The sequence below is a fragment of the Saccopteryx bilineata genome, chromosome X (genome assembly GCF_036850765.1).
Source record: "Saccopteryx bilineata isolate mSacBil1 chromosome X, mSacBil1_pri_phased_curated, whole genome shotgun sequence".
Taxonomy (NCBI): Eukaryota; Metazoa; Chordata; class Mammalia; order Chiroptera; family Emballonuridae; genus Saccopteryx; species Saccopteryx bilineata.
The window spans coordinates 24,574,643-24,586,848 of NC_089502.1; positions in this window are offsets into that span (position 1 = coordinate 24,574,643).

The following is a 12,206-nucleotide window of genomic DNA, read 5'->3' on the forward strand; positions in this document are numbered from 1 at the left end:
TTTAAACTCTGCATCCGGTAATTTGATTATATCTGATTCATTCAGGTCCTTTTCTGGGAATTTCTCTTGATTCATTTGTGTTGCTTTTCTCTGCCTTCTCATCTTCTCTGTTTAAAAGAAGGTCTTGGCCTCAAGAGTCCAATGGGTGTGGCCTCTGTTCCCTAGGTATGGTCTATCTGCAGGCCCGCCACCCCCTCTTCTGTTGCTGCCTTGGGCTTTTGGGTTTAGGCATTGCTGGTGCCTGCCCACTGGGGCTGTTTGCTGTGGTTTTCACCTTTCCTTCACGGAGTGGCTGTGATCACGTGCTGGGGTTTACAAGCCTTGGTGGTTTTGGCCTTGGCCTTTGCCCCGCCCCTGTGGGTGGCATTATGCTCATCCCTGAGGACAGTGGCGAGCACCTTTGCTCAGCTGCGGGTCTTTGCCTGTTTCCAGGCTTCCGCCTCATCCTTGCAGGAGGAGCCCTCTTCTGGGACGGTGGCAAGCCTTGGCTCCACAGGCCAGGCGGGACTTAGTGGCCATGCTCAGTAGCTGGACTCTGCCTGTTCTGGGCTTTTGGCCCCACCCCTGTGGGAGGAGCCAGCTCCCAAGTCAGACCACAAGCCTCTGTTCCGTGGGTGGGGCAAGCCTGTGCTTCTGTGCCCTTGCTCAAGGGCTGGTCTTTACCCCTTCTGGGGTTCCTGCCCTTCTCCCACAGGCTGGATTGCAGGCGGCCCGCAGCTGGGCTCAATCACTTTTCCAAGTCCCCTTCTCCCCAGTTGGGCAAGACTGAGCTCACACCTGGGCCCAGTGGTGGCCACCTGGCTTCTGCCATTGCCGACAAAACCACGCTTCCATGTCCGGCCGCCGCCCTCCCTTGGGCGAGCCCTCAGCCATGTGGGTGGGGACGTGGGCTGCAGCTCAGACCCTAAGACTCACTACTGTAACCCAAAGGCTCCCTCCTTCTAAGTGCCTCTGCTCTGAGTGCCACAGAATAGCTTGTTTGGCTGGTGTCCTGCTTCCCTTTGCTGGTATTGCTGTTTCCAGGGGAAATATTCACTTCAGATTTGGGGAGTGACTCCTCCCAGGGGTTAGGGTGACTGTCTCCCAAAATGTTTCTCCCTGTGCCTCCTAGATTACACTCTCTTCCTGCTACTCCAGTCATCTCCTCTCTCCCTGTCCCCTGGGACCCCAGGGGGGGTGGTTGTGACAGAGGTGTTCTGCATGGTCCCTTTAAGAAGAATCCTGGGGCCCTGGCTGGTTGGCTCAGCGGTAGAGCATTGGCCTGGCTTTCAGGATTCCCGGGTTCAATTCCTGGCCAGGGCACACAGGAAAAGCGCCCATCTGCTTCTCCACCCCTCCCCCTCTCCTTCCTCTCTGTCTCTCTCTTCCTTTCTCATAGCTGAGGCTCCATTGGAGCAAAGATGTCCTGGGTGCTGGGGATGGCTCTGTGGCCTCTGCCTCAGGCGCTAGAATGGCTCTGGATGCAACAGAGCGATGCCCCAGAGGGGCAGAGCATCGCCCCCTGGTGGGCATGCTGGGTGGATCCTGGTCGGGTGCATGCGGGAGTCTGTCTGACTGCCTCCCCGTTTCCAGCTTAGGAAAAATGAAAAAAAAAAAAAAGAAGAATCCTGGGTCTGAGAAATCACACTTTTTCTCACAAACAGTATCTTGACTTGTTTTCATCTACATACTGTCCTTACGCCTCTTCTGGGCTCTGGGGCTGCAGGCAGGGGCTTTGTTCCTGGGGCTCAGGACTCTCCCCTCTCTGCTAAACTCACTTCCTGCCATGCGAGTCTCTCCCAGCTGCCGTTCACTCCAGGAAGCTGGGCAGCCCTCTCCGCGTTTCCACTTTTCCTACTAGTCTCGGTGTGGCTTCTTCAGTGTTCCTTGGTTGAAGAGTCCTCTTAGTTTAGTCCAAAGTTGGTTTTTCCAGATGGATAGTTCTTAAAATTAGTTTGTTTGTGGTTTTCATTTCTGATATTATATTTATCATTTCTGACTGATTTTTTTGTTATTTCAGTGTCCTTTTTTATATATATATTTATTGGTTTTATTTTTTATTTATTCATTTTTATTAGAGAGAGAGGAGAGAGAGAGGAAAGAGATAGAGAGAACAGAGAAAGGAGCAGGAGGCATCAACTCCCATATGTGCCATGACCAGGCAAGCCTGGAGTTTCAAACCAGCAACTTCAGCATTCCAGGTCAATGCTTTACCCTGTGCACCACCACAGGTCAGGCTTCAGTGTCCTTTTTTATATTTGCTATCTCTTTACTTAGGTGTTTTTTTTGTAGCAAGCATCTGCTACAAAGGTAAACTGTTTGGAGTTTCAGAGTTACTTTTGATACCATGTATACCTTTTCCTTAAACTTTTATTTGTAGTGGTTCACTTTTCTATGATTGGAGTTGGTTCAGGACTGAGTTTTATTATTCAGTCCTTACTTTCCCTTATATAATATCCTGATGTAAATGGGGAGAGGGTGTTGCCTAAGTGCTTAATAATTCAATGCTATAAATTTTTCTCTAACCACTGTAAGTGCATCCCACAAATTTGATGTGTGGCATTTTTATCTTCATTTGGCTCAAGGTATTTTTGACTTCCCTTGAGATTTATTCTTTGACCCATGGATTATTTAGAAGTGTGTTACTTAATTTCCAAATATTTGCAGATTGTTCATCTATCCTTTTGTTATTGGTATCTAATTTAGTTCTGTTGTGGTTAAAGAACATACTTTGAATTATTTTAATCCTTTTATGTGTAGTGAGATTTGCTTTACGGTAGTGGTCCCCAACCTTTTTTGGGCCATGGACCAGTTTAATGTCAGAAAATATGTTCATGTAATGGCCTTTAGGGTGAGATGGATAAATATAACACGTGACTGAGACAAGTGTCAAGAGTGAGTCTTAGACAAATTTAACATAGGGAATTTGGTCATTTTTAAAAAATAAAACATTGTTCAGACTTAAATATAAATAAAACGGAATAATGTAAGTTATTTATTCTTTCTCTGCGGACCAGTACCAAATGGCCCACAGACTGGTACTGGTCTGCATCCCGGGGGTTGGGGACCACTGCTTTATGGCACAGCAGTTGGTCTACCATGGTGAATCTTCCACATCTACTTGAAAAGAATGTGTATTTTGTTCTTGTTGGGTGTAGTGTTCTAGAAATGCCAATTAGGTCAAGTTGGTTGGTAGTGTAGCAAATTTGTATCCTTGCTGATTTTCTGTCGTCTTGGTCTGTCAATTACTAAGAGAGGCATTGTGAGACTTACAAGTATAATTGTTGGTTTGTTTTATTTTTTCTTTTAGCTTTGTAAGTTTTGTATCATATATTTTGAAACTATAATTAGGTATATAAACATTTGGGATTATATATTCTTGGTGCATTGAGCCTTTTATCAAAATGTATCTCTTTATTCCTTGTAATATTACTTATTCTAATATCTACTTTAATATTAACCTAGTTTTTCCAAGCTTTCTTTTGATTATTTATGCATGATATTTTTTTCATCCATTTCCTTTATATTGAAAATGGGTTTCTTGCTTTTTAATTCAGTTAGACAATTGCTACCTTTTAATTCAGGTAGACCATGCATTTAATGTCATTATTGATATGGTTGGGATTATACCTAACATCTTGCTATTTGTTTTCTATTTGTCCTGTATATCTTTTTCTTTTTTGTTTTCATGCCTTCTTTTAGATGGTTAGTGCCTCAGTTTATTCACTGGTAAAACAGGCTAAATAACCACCATTTCATAAGGTAGTCCTAAGAATTAAATGAGATAACTTATGCAATGGTGCTTGACCCATAATTATATGGACCTTGATAATTTCTTTTTAAATCAGAGGATGGTGAATTCCTTGGGATTTCAACTTTAAAGGTTTTTGGTTCTAAACATGCTACGTATATACATGGGTAAGGTAGGTGATTGTTTACAGGTGTAGTTTGAGTGAGCACTGAAAGGCCCTGGTTCCATAATATCTTCCCTACTGGCTTGTTGTGGTGTGTGAAATCCTCCTAATTAAGCTCTTTACATGAACTTTTGGAGATGTGCATATTAATTATGTGGTAAGGTACCAAAGAATTGCAAAAATTAATATTAATATTTTAAGAGGAAAAGTCAGGCTTCTTGCCTGTCCTTTCCCTAAAGAAAGAAGGGAGAAGAATGCAGGAGCTTTCTGGCTTGCAAGGACGACTGGGTCATTTAGTTTTAACTATAGAACAAAGGTTATCTGAATAACTACCTTTTTTCTTTCAATAAGAGACAAAAGTTACATAACCTACACTGATTTTAACTCTTCCTCCCTTCCTGGAATCCTGAGAGTAACATATACCTCTAGAGAAAAGAATGGGAGTTAGATGCTAGAAGATTTGTGAAAGTCTTTGATATGTAAAGCAACATCACTATTGTGTTACTTTATAGGTTTTTATATGTAGGAATGTTTTTATAGATCCTATAGACAAATGTTATAAGCTTGTTAATGAATTGATTATTGTGTCATGTTCTCCTTCCTTTCCCTTCCCCCAAACCTGTATGTGATCACTTCTATATAACCGTGATGGCAAATCTTTATATAAAAACTGCCCACTTTTGCAGTGTTGGTCAACCTGGTCCCTCCCACCCACTAGTAGGTGTTCCAGCTTTCATGGTGGGTGGTATCGGAGCAAACAAACAGCACCATGACTGGCCCACCATGAAAGCTGGAATGCCCACTAGTGGGCTGGACGGATCAGGTTGACCAGCACTGCAAATGTAGTCGGTTTATATAAAAAGGTTCACCATCACGGCTATATAATGAGCTGCAAGGCTATTTCATGACATGAATGATTTGGGTCAGCTATACCCCATGTTAGTCATATGCAGCTGGCTTAATCAATAAAACTGCTCAAAAATTCATTTGGACTTGTTGTCTCTACATAAACCTGCAGAAGTAAGGTTCGGTACTTTATAACAATTAAGGTAAAGCATTATGGGAGGGGGCGGTCATTCTCTCAGTAGTATTGAAGTACAAATTATTTCTGATTGTACCCCATCATGCTCCCATATTCCCTCAGAAAGTATTGAGAGGTTTTGCCTAGGTAAAAGTCAGAGAAAATGACGTGACCTGATCTGGGAGAGTGCCACAGTGGGCAGCTCAAGTGGCAACTTGAAGGGCAAAGGAGATATGGGAAAGTTACCTCAAAGGACTTTGTCCACATGGAGGTTTTACCTTGGGCTATTTGTAACGTTAAGCCTCTGGTTTTGTATTTGATGGTTTTCTCTAGTTTTCTTGTAGGAAGAATTGATATTTAGCTTTTTGACTCTTGTAATAATTGACTTGGTCATACTTTCCATTTTACTCATGTCCAAAATGTGAAGTGGCTAATTTGGAATTTTGTGTAGTAGTAGGTTGGGAGTAGTTGTACTTTTTTCCTCTTTTGCTTCTTCACTGAGGATTTGTTTGGTCCCTGTGAACTCTGCAACACTAATTTAGAGTATAAGTTTCATGAGTGCAGGAACTGTCTAAAGCCAGCACCTAACACAGTGCATGCCACTCTAAGTATTCAGTAAATATTTGACCACCTGACCCGGTGGTGGTGCAGTAGATAGAGCATTGGACTAGGACATGGAGGACTCAGGTTTGAAAACCTGACATTGCAGGCTTGAGCAAGGAGTTACTCAGTCTGCTGTAGCCCCTCGGTCAAGGCACATATGAGAATGAGAAAGCAATTAGTGAACAACTAAGAAGCTGCAATGAAGAATTGATGCTTCTCATCTCTCTTCCTTCCTATTTGCCCCTTTCTGTCTGTCTCTTTGTCTCTGTCACAAAAAATAAACATTTGAGTTATTTTTATTTCCTCCAATTGAATAGAAACATTCTAATCTGATCATTATCACCTGTTTGACTTCCTGTCCTAACTCTTCTTCAGTTCATCTCACTTGGACCTTTCAATTTCTCTAAACTGAGCCCCAGACTTAAGTTTTGAGCCAAATTCCATTATTTTTACCTAATATTCATTGTCCCCTTTCCTTCCTTTTTAATCCAAAGACCTTTAAAGGTTAGAGACCTATTAGCCTGTAAGCTAAACCTCTTCACTATTCTGGGTCCATGTGGTTCACATTACACGATAAATAGGTTCCTGGAAAGCACTCTAGGGCACAACACACACATGTATAAATAAAAATAATTTTGTCATTGATTCACATTTTTGCTTCTGATCTTCATTTGTCAACAGATTCTAAGTCTAACCCAGTCAGACAGTTAATAAGAAGTATTTAAACACAGGAGGTTCTTTTTTATAAGGGAACTCTAGTGAATTCACTAGGAAAATGAATGTGTACTCTTTTGTCCTTAATTTGAATTTCATATATTGGCCTTCTTGAAAGTGAGGACCAGCTATATTTTCTCTTTTTTTCCTGTGGCTATTCTATCTATTTTGATAGTTCCACCTGAATTCTAAGACCAAGTTCTCTTGCTTTGTTTATTCATTTTAGTTGTCATCAACTTGCAACAATTACAGAGCAATCACTCATTTTACAAATGTTGATTGATCATGTAGGATATGGGAGCACTGTACTTGGCCATGGGAATCCACAATCAAGCTGAGCAAGATCCATGATCCATACCAAGGTGCTCAAGGTCTGATAATGGTGGAAGATAAACCAACAGGCAATTCTTTCAATAGGAAAAGTACAGGGTACGGGAGCACAGAGGATGTGTGGGTGGAGCGCAGAGTGCATTCCTAGCAGCTGTGGCTGATGTAATGCTGTGAGAATACTCCAGCTCCCAGAACCCTCCTAGGCATACCCAGGAAGGAAGCTCATCCGCTATAAGGAAGTGAGTTAGCACCAACCACGCAGCTCCCTGATCTTTTCAGCCATTGGATATGAAGGACACGCTGTAACACCCTATAGGCTGAACCCATGTATATAAGCTAGCCTACTTCCTGAATAAAGTGGATCTGCATCACTGAACCTAGTCCCTGGAGTCGGGTCTTTGCATCTCCATCGTCCTCACCCCCAGCAGGACTTGTCCACAAGGATGAGTTGAAGGTTAGAGGCAGAGGGGTTCAAGAAAAGCTGCTTCAAGTAGGTGATATCTATAAAAGTACAAGTCTCAGAGAAGCAATTATTAGCACATATCAAAGTTTTAGTCAATGAATTAATGAAAGAATCAGAAAATATACAAGAATGCTTGTTCAAAGAGCATTTAAAAAATGGATTCATTTAGTCCCTAAGTCGGCAAACTCATTAGTCAACAGAGCCAAATATCAAAAGTACAATGATGGAAATTTCTTTTGAGAGCCAAATTTTTTAAACTTAAACTATATAGCTAGGTACATTCCTTATCGAGGTAGCACCTGCACGTGGTATTTTGTGGAAGAGCCACACTCAAGGGGCCAAAAAGCCACATGTGGCTCATGAGCTGTGGTTTGCTGACCACTGATCTAGTCAGTTGGGAAAAGAATGCAAAAAGAAGATGACTAAGTTGGATTAAAAACTGGCTATTTTTTAGTGCAATTAAGTGAAATTCTGCAAATATTTTCTGAACCAAGCACTCTCCATAAAATAAATCACATCTTGGTAATTCTCTTTAAGGTGATCTCGAACTTTATAAGACTAAAATCTTCTAGCCCTAATGAGTTATGAATACTTAGTCAAAGTTCCAAACCTTGAGAAAGTCAAGTGACTGACAGCTTTATTAGGAAGTGTGGTTGTGGTCTCTGGCCAGTGGCTCATGGATAGAGTGACAGCACATCATATTGATGTCCTGGGTTTGATTCCCAGTCAAGGCATACATTAGAAGCTACCATCTGCTTCTCCCCTCTCCCTCTTCCCCTCCTGCAGCCAGTGGCTAGATTGGTTTGAGCATGGTCCTCAGCACTGAGGATAGCTCTGTTGGAGCGCATCAGCCTTAGACTCTAAAAATAACTTGGTACTCAAACATCGATCATTGATAATAAGGTTTCCAGGTGGATCCTGGTTCAGGCACATTTAAGTGTCTTCTAACTATCTCTACTCCTTTTACAATAAAAAAAAGAAAGTGTGCTGTCACAATATTTAACAACTCATGCAATCATCATTTTCTCATATTTTCAAGTTTTAGATACTTTCCCCTATGTACTCTTCTCTGTGACCTTGGACAATTTCACTTTTTCAAGTGAGAAGAAGGGAGATAGAAAGAATCTCGCTTGTGACCCCACCAAGATCCACCCAGCAACCCTCATCTGGGGCCAAGCTCTGCTATGCTTGCAACTCAGCTATTTTTAGCACTGAGGCAGAGGCTCCACAGAACCATCTTTAGTGCCCAGGGGGTGTGCTCAAACCAATCAGGCCATGGCTGCAGGAGGAGAAAAGGGAGAGATAGAAAGAGAAAAGGTGGAGTGGGAGAGGTGGAGGAGCATATGGTCACTTCTCCTGTGTGCCATGACCAGCAATTGAACCTAGAACATCCACACACCAGGCTGATGTTCTCTACAACTGAGCCAACTGTAATGGAATTTATTACTGAGTTAGTAATTTTCTATAATTCTATAGGTAAGAGACTCAAGCAAGTAGATGGTATTATTATTCACAGTTATTTACTTCCCACCTTTTCTGTAAGAGGATTCTGTGTCCCTGCTCATTGCCAGGTGGCTTGACATGCCTCTTGTGGGAGGAGTATAGATTTGATTTTGAGCTCAACTGATATGCTTTGGCAATAGAGTGTGAGCAGATATGACATATGCAACACTCAAGCAGAGATTTAAGGTAATGCTGTGGTTTGATTTGGCTTAGCTTCTTGTGTTTCCCCTTTGTCAAGAGAACAGTATAACCCAGGTAAAGCCTCAGGCTGAGTCCTAGAATAAAAAGACATCTATCTATGTTTATGAAGTAAAGCTATGAAGAACTCAGTTTTTCATAGCTCACACAGTTGCAACTGACCTGCTGTTAGCCCATGGCTTCCATGTAGCATGAGCAAAAGAAAAATAAAGGTTGTAAGCCACTGAGATTTCCCCCTAAGGTCAGAAACAACATAAGAGTGTTCACTCTCATTTTTATTCAGCTTTGTACTGGAGTTCTAGACAGGGCAAGTAGACAAGACAATGAAATTAAAGACATCTAAATTATAAAGGGAGAAGTAAAAATATCTCTTTTTGCAGATGAAAATGTAGTATATAGAAAATCCTAAGGAATTCAGTATAAACTATTAAAACTAATAAACACGTTCAGCAAAGTTGGAATACAGAACTAATATAATAAATCAATTATAAACTGACAAGTCAGTGACACAGTGGATATTGGCCTGGGGCACAGAGGACTCAGGTTAAAAACTCTGAGGTCGCTGGCTTGAGAGTGAGCTAGCTCATCTGGCTTTAGTGCATTCTCACCAGCCTGTGTGTGGGGTCACTGTCTTGAGTGGGGGATCATGGACATGACCCCACAGTTGCTGGCTTGAGCCCAAAGGTTACTGGCTTGAAGCCCAAGGTCATTGGCTTGAGTCCAAGGTCACTGCCTTGAGCAAGAAGTCATTTGTTCTGCTGTAGTCCCTAGTGAAGGCACATATGAGAAGGCAATCAATGAATAAGGTGCCACAATGAAGAATTGATGCTTTTCATCTTTTTCTCTTTTAAAAAAATTTTATTTATTAAATTTAATGCAGTGATATTGATAAATCAGGGTACATATGTTGAGAGAAAACATCTCTAGATTATTTTGACATTTGATTGTGCTGTATACCCCTCCCCCAAAGTTAAATTGTCTTCTGTCACTGTCTAACTGGTTTTCTTCGTGCCCCTCCCCTCCCGAACCCCTCTCTCCTTCTTCGCCCCATCCCCCCTCCCCCCACCCCCTACCCCTGTTGCCATCAGATTCTTGTTCATGTCTCTGAGTCTCATTTTTATGTCCCTTCTATATATGGATTCATATAGTTCTTAGTTTTTTTTCTGATTTACTTATTTCACTCCGTATAATGTTGTCAAGGTCCATCCATGTTATTGTAAATGATCCGATGTCATCATTTCTTATGGCTGAGCAGCATTCCATAGTATATATGTACCAAAGCTTTTTAATCCACTCGTCCTCTGACGGACACTTGGGCTGTTTCCAGATCTTTGTTATTGTGAACAATGCTGCCACAAACATAGGGGTGCATTTCTTATTTTGGAGCCGTTCTATGGTGTCCTTGGGGTATATTCCTAAAAGTGGGATAGCTGGGTCAAAAGGCAGTTCGATTTTCAGTTTTTTGAGGAATCTCCATACTGTTTTCCACAGTGGCTGCACCAGTCTGCATTCCCACCAGCAGTGCAGGAGGTTTCCCTTTTCTCCACATCCTTGCCGGTAGTTATTCTGTGTTGTTTTGTTGATGAATGCCATTCTGGCTGGTGTTAGGTGATATATCATTGTGGTTTTAATTTGCATTTCTCTAGTGATTAGTGATGTTGAGCATTTTTTCATATGCCTATTGGCCATCTGTATGTCCTCTTTGGAGAAGTGTCTATTCATCTCTTTTGCTCATTTTTGGATTGGATTTTTGTCTTCCTGATGTTGAGATTTACAAGTTCTTTATAAATTTTGGTTATTAACCCCTTATCAGATGTATTGTCAAATATGTTCTCTCATTGTGTAGTTTGTCTTTTTATTCTGTTCTTGTTGTCTTTAGCTGTGCAAAAGCTTTTTAGTTTGATATAGTCCCATTTGTTTATACTGTCTTTTATTTCACTTCCCCGTGGAGATAAATCAGCAAATATATTGCTCCGAGAGATGTCGGAGAGCTTACTGCCTATGTTTTCTTCTAAGATGCTTATGGTTTCACGGCCTACATTTAAGTCTTTTATCCATTTTGAGTTTATTTTTGTGAGTGGTGTAAGCTGGTGATCTAGTTTCATTTTTTTGCAGGTAGCTGTCCAATTTTCCCAACACCATTTGTTAAAGAGGCTGTCTTTACTCCATTGTATTGTCTTACCTCCTTTGTCAAATATCAGTTGTCCATAGAACTGTGGGTTTATTTCTGGGTTCTCTGTTCTGTTCCATTGATCTATATGCCTGTTCTTATGCCAGTACCAGGCTGTTTTGAGTACAATGGCCTTGTAGTATAACTTGATATCAGGAAGTGTGATACCTCCCACTTTATTCTTCATTTTTAAGATTGCTGAGGCTATTCGTGTTCTCTTTTGGTTCAATATAAATTTTTGGAATATGTGGTCTATATCTTTGAAGTATGTCACTGGTATTTTAATTGGTATTGCATTGAATTTATAGATTGCTTTGGGTAATATAGACTTTTTTTTTGGTATTTTTCTGAAGCTGGAAATGGGGAGAGAGTCAGACAGACTCCCGCATGCCCCCGACCGGGATCCACCCAGCACGCCCACCAGGGATGACGTTCTGCCCACCAGGGGGCAATGCTCTGCCACTCCGGGGTGTCACTTTGCCGTGACAAAAGCCACTCTAGCGCCTGGGGCAGAGGCCAAGGAGCCATCCCCAGCACCCGGGCCATCTTTGCTCCAATGGAGCCTTGGCTGCGGGAGGGGAAGAGAGAGACAGAAAGGAAGGAGGGGGGGTAGAGAAGCAAATGGGTGCTTCTCCTATGTGCCCTGGCCGGGAATCAAACCCGGGTCCCCTGCATGCCAGGCCGACGCTCTTAGACGCTTTTAGATGCAGGGTTAAGTTGTTTATTTGAGCCTTTTATAGCATCTGAAAGTGTGCTTGTAGTGTTATGAACTTCGCTCTCAGTACTGCTTTTGCTGTGTCCCATAAATTTTGAATTGTTGTATGCTCATTGTCATTCATTTCTAAAATTTTTTTTATTTCTTCTTTGATCTCATTCTTAATCCATTCATTATTTAACAACCTGCTATTTAGTTTCCATGTGTTTGAGAATTTTTGCTCTTTTCTGTTATGGTTCCTTTCTAGTTTCATGCCGTTGTGATTGGAGAAAGTGCTTGATATGATTTCAGTGTTCTTAAATTTGTTGGGAGCACTTTTGTGCCCTAACATGTGGTCTATTCTAGAGAATGTACCATGAGCACTTGAAAAAAAATGTATATTCTACTGCTTTAGGGTGAAATGTTCTGAAGATATCTATTAAATCGAGTTGATCTAGTGTGTCCAATAAGTCTGCTGTTTCTTTGTTAATTTTTTTTCTTGAGGATGTATCTAGTGATGTTAGTGGGTATTGAAATCCCCTACTACTACAGTATTGCTGTTGATCTCGCCCTTTAAATCCATCAAAATGTGCTTTATATATTTGGGTGCTCCTATA